The 5,505-nt window shown below is 35.9% G+C and overlaps 1 non-coding gene across 1 annotated transcript; it reads right to left on the bottom strand.

Annotated features, from left to right (window-relative positions):
* Positions 1–280: 280 nt before the first annotated feature.
* TRNAN-AUU (transfer RNA asparagine (anticodon AUU)) lies at positions 281–354 on the bottom strand. Its single transcript has one exon. It is a non-coding gene; the product is annotated as a tRNA-Asn (tRNA).
* Positions 355–5,505: the final 5,151 nt, after the last annotated feature.

The following is a 5,505-nucleotide window of genomic DNA, read 5'->3' as shown; positions in this document are numbered from 1 at the left end:
TGGTATATATTAATACATTTTTCTTATTCTTCTGGCTAAAAGTCACTGTGAATTTTTAGCTTATTCTCTATATCTTCTTGGACTGATCACTTGTTTTCAATTTGTAAAGTTCTTTCTAGTATTATCTAACACTAGCTGGAAAGCCGTGGATGTAGAGTTAGTAAAGTCATAGCTGTTAATTTCCATGTAAGTTTGTGTATTGAGGTAAAATGAAGACAAATGCCTGGTATATTTTGTCAAATACAGAATCCGCCTGCCACAGAATAACAAATACTAAACACGTCCTTGGGTGGGCTTGAACCACCAATCTTTCAGTTAATAGCCAAATGCGCTAACCAATTGCGCCACAGAGACACATGAAAGTGATTTCTAATGGATATTATTAGTAAGTGAAGATGAACCAGCAGAAGTGAACTTAAACTACTTAAAAGTTTCTTTCTTGGATCATTTCTTACAAATGGACACTATAATATGAACTTGTGCAAAGTAAGAAATAACAGGATTATACCCTGTGAATTGAGAATTTTGTCAGGGTGTCAAAATATCTTAGTCATGATGGGGGCGAATCAAACCAGTTATAAAAGGGTTGAAATAGGGGGATTTCAGTTAGTCCAAGGATCCAAGTATATGAGAACTTATTTGCAGTGTTATGAAAAATTCTGGTGATGTATTCACAATGATAGATGTGCCAAATTGTATTTACAATAAAGATAGAGACTGGTGGAACTGAGTTTTTTCAATAAAAAGCTATAAGGCATTTGGTAGCACTCAAAATATGTCTTATAAATTTGTGGGTATACTTAGGAATATCAGAAATATAATGAGATAAAAGGGAATATGACAGGGAGCTTGGCATTAAAATTCCTATGAGAAGGAAAGCAAGACAATGTATCTCTGTCCTCATTGGAAGTAAGTTGGGACAGTGCCACCAGATGTGGGACAGTTTCCTCAGCCGCACAAAGTCTCCAACACAATGGTGATAAAGAAGGAAACATTTTATGAAATCATTAAGGTACTAAATGCCAACGATAATGGGATTTCACTAAACTTGAGGCTAATGGATGTTTTTGAGATGTTATCTCTAAATGTAATCCAGTCCTCTTGGTGTGAGTGGTGTAAAAGGTTTTAACATCAAAGGGGAATTAGCTCAAATGGTGGAGCACTCGCTTAGCATGCGAGAGGTAACGGAATAGATGCACGCATTCTCCACATAAGATTTTGGAAACAAAATTTGCTGCAATATATCAAGTGAAGAATAACATTCCTGACCAAAATTCTTCACTGTTTTCATTTTCTTCTGATGCCCCAGATGAATGCTGAGTTACATATAATTGTCTTGAAAATTACATGCAAACAATTTGGGGATAATTCAAAGAGCTGATACATCACATTTCCTGTGAGTAACTAACTATAAGCCACACTTATGGTAGCTCCAAACTTGCAGCAATTTGCTGTAGCCCCATAATGCTGCATAAAAAATTGATTTTGGGTTGCTAGGGGTCCAATTTCATCTGCTGTAACTGGTGTTACTATACTGTTGCAAGGTTAACTTATCCCCTTTGTAAATAATTTAATCAACTTCTCAGAATTAACCCAGTGGATCCCAGTATCTGGTATATATTAATACATTTTTCTTATTCTTCTGGCTAAAAGTCACTGTGAATTTTTAGCTTATTCTCTATATCTTCTTGGACTGATCACTTGTTTTCAATTTGTAAAGTTCTTTCTAGTATTATCTAACACTAGCTGGAAAGCCGTGGATGTAGAGTTAGTAAAGTCATAGCTGTTAATTTCCATGTAAGTTTGTGTATTGAGGTAAAATGAAGACAAATGCTGGTAAATTTTGTCAAATACAGAATCCTCCTGCCACAGAATAACAAATACTAAACACATCCTTGGGTGGGCTTGAACCACCAACCTTTCGGTTAACAGCTGAACGCACTAACCAATTGCGCCACAGAGACACATGAAAGTGATTTCTAATGGATTTTATTAGTAAGTGAAGATGAACCAGCAGAAGTGAACTTAAACTCCTTAAAATTTTCTTTCTTGGATCATTTCTTACAAATGGACACTATAATATGAACTTGTGCAAAGTAAGAAATAACAGGATTATACCCTGTGAATTGAGAATTTTGTCAGGGTGTCAAAATATCTTAGTCATGATGGGGGCGAATCAAACCAGTTATAAAAGGGTTGAAATAGGGGGATTTCAGTTAGTCCAAGGATCCAAGTATATGAGAACTTATTTGCAGTGTTATGAAAAATTCTGGTGATGTATTCACAATGATAGATGTGCCAAATTGTATTTACAATAAAGATAGAGACTGGTGGAACTGAGTTTTTTCAATAAAAAGCTATAAGGCATTTGGTAGCACTCAAAATATGTCTTATAAATTTGTGGGTATACTTAGGAATATCAGAAATATAATGAGATAAAAGGGAATATGACAGGGAGCTTGGCATTAAAATTCCTATGAGAAGGAAAGCAAGACAATGTATCTCTGTCCTCATTGGAAGTAAGTTGGGACAGTGCCACCAGATGTGGGACAGTTTCCTCAGCCGCACAAAGTCTCCAACACAATGGTGATAAAGAAGGAAACATTTTATGAAATCATTAAGGTACTAAATGCCAACGATAATGGGATTTCACTAAACTTGAGGCTAATGGATGTTTTTGAGATGTTATCTCTAAATGTAATCCAGTCCTCTTGGTGTGAGTGGTGTAAAAGGTTTTAACATCAAAGGGGAATTAGCTCAAATGGTGGAGCACTCGCTTAGCATGCGAGAGGTAACGGAATAGATGCCCGCATTCTCCACATAAGATTTTGGAACCAAAATTTGCTGCAATATATCAAGTGAAGAATAACATTCCTGACCAAAATTCTTCACTGTTTTCATTTTCTTCTGATGCCCCAGAGGAATGCTGAGTTACATATAATTGTCTTGAAAATTACATGCAAACAATTTGGGGATAATTCAAAGAGCTGATACATCACATTTCCTGTGAGTAACTAACTATAAGCCACACTTATGGTAGCTCCAAACTTGCAGCAATTTGCTGTAGCCCCATAATGCTGCATAAAAAATTGATTTTGGGTTGCTAGGGGTCCAATTTCATCTGCTGTAACTGGTGTTACTATACTGTTGCAAGGTTAACTTATCCCCTTTGTAAATAATTTAATCAACTTCTCAGAATTAACCCAGTGGATCCCAGTATCTGGTATATATTAATACATTTTTCTTATTCTTCTGGCTAAAAGTCACTGTGAATTTTTAGCTTATTCTCTATATCTTCTTAGGACTGATCACTTGTTTTCAATTTGTAAAGTTCTTTCTAGTATTATCTAACACTAGCTGGAAAGCCATGGATGTAGAGTTAGTAAAGTCATAGCTGTTAATTTCCATGTAAGTTTGTGTATTGAGGTAAAATGAAGACAAATGCCTGGTAAATTTTGTCAAATACAGAATCCTCCTGCCACAGAATAACAAATACTAAACACATCCTTGGGTGGGCTTGAACCACCAACCTTTCGGTTAACAGCCGAACGCACTAACCAATTGCGCCACAGAGACACGTGAAAGTGCTTTCTAATGGATATTATCAGTAAGGCAAGATGAACCAGCAGAACTGAACTTAAACTACTTAAAAGTTTCTTTCTTGGATTATTTCTTACAAAAGGACACTATAATATGAACTTGTGCAAAGTAAGAAATAACAGGATTATACCCTGTGAATTGAGAATTTTGTCAGGGTGTCAAAATATCTTAGTCATGATGGGGGCGAATCAAACCAGTTATAAAAGGGTTGAAATAGGGGGATTTCAGTTAGTCCAAGGATCCAAGTATATGAGAACTTATTTGCAGTGTTATGAAAAATTCTGGTGATGTATTCACAATGATAGATGTGCCAAATTGTATTTACAATAAAGATAGAGACTGGTGGAACTGAGTTTTTTCAATAAAAAGCTATAAGGCATTTGGTAGCACTCAAAATATGTCTTATAAATTTGTGGGTATACTTAGGAATATCAGAAATATAATGAGATAAAAGGGAATATGACAGGGAGCTTGGCATTAAAATTCCTATGAGAAGGAAAGCAAGACAATGTATCTCTGTCCTCATTGGAAGTAAGTTGGGACAGTGCCACCAGATGTGGGACAGTTTCCTCAGCCGCACAAAGTCTCCAACACAATGGTGATAAAGAAGGAAACATTTTATGAAATCATTAAGGTACTAAATGCCAACGATAATGGGATTTCACTAAACTTGAGGCTAATGGATGTTTTAGAGATGTTATCTCTAAATGTAATCCAGTCCTCTTGGTGTGAGTGGTGTAAATGGTTTTAACATCAAAGGGGAATTAGCTCAAATGGTGGAGCACTCGCTTAGCATGCGAGAGGTAACGGGATCGGTGCCCGCATTCTCCACATAAGATTTTGGAAACAAAATTTGCTGCAATATATCAAGTGAAGAATAACATTCCTGATGAAAATTCTTCACTGTTTTCATTTTCTTCTGATGCCCCAGAGGAATGCTGAGTTACATATAGTTGTCTTGAAAATTACATGCAAACAATTTGGGGATGATTCAAAGAGCTGATACATCACATTTCCTGAGAGTAACTGTCTATAAGCCACACTTATGGTAGCTACAAACTTGCAGCAATTTGTTGTAGCCCCATAATGCTGCATAAAAAATTGATTTTGGGTTGCTAGGGGTCCAATTTCATCTGCTGTAACTGGTGTTACTATACTGTTGCAAGGTTAACTTATCCCCTTTGTAAATAATTTAATCAACTTCTCAGAATTAACCCAGTGGATCCCAGTATCTGGTATATATTAATACATTTTTCTTATTCTTCTGGCTAAAAGTCACTGTGAATTTTTAGCTTATTCTCTATATCTTCTTGGACTGATCACTTGTTTTCAATTTGTAAAGTTCTTTCTAGTATTATCTAACACTAGCTGGAAAGCCGTGGATGTAGAGTTAGTAAAGTCATAGCTGTTAATTTCCATGTAAGTTTGTGTATTGAGGTAAAATGAAGACAAATGCTGGTAAATTTTGTCAAATACAGAATCCTCCTGCCACAGAATAACAAATACTAAACACATCCTTGGGTGGGCTTGAACCACCAACCTTTCGGTTAACAGCTGAACGCACTAACCAATTGCGCCACAGAGACACATGAAAGTGATTTCTAATGGATATTATTAGTAAGTGAAGATGAACCAGCAGAAGTGAACTTAAACTACTTAAAAGTTTCTTTCTTGGATCATTTCTTACAAATGGACACTATAATATGAACTTGTGCAAAGTAAGAAATAACAGGATTATACCCTGTGAATTGAGAATTTTGTCAGGGTGTCAAAATATCTTAGTCATGATGGGGGCGAATCAAACCAGTTATAAAAGGGTTGAAATAGGGGGATTTCAGTTAGTCCAAGGATCCAAGTATATGAGAACTTATTTGCAGTGTTATGAAAAATTCTGGTGATGTATTC

The sequence above is a fragment of the Taudactylus pleione genome, unplaced genomic scaffold, assembly GCF_031769625.1.
Source record: "Taudactylus pleione unplaced genomic scaffold, aTauple2 ptg000174l, whole genome shotgun sequence".
Lineage (NCBI taxonomy): Eukaryota > Metazoa > Chordata > Amphibia > Anura > Myobatrachidae > Taudactylus > Taudactylus pleione.
The sequence above is the reverse complement of the archived record's forward strand: the minus strand, read 5'-3'. Positions and strand labels throughout refer to the sequence as shown.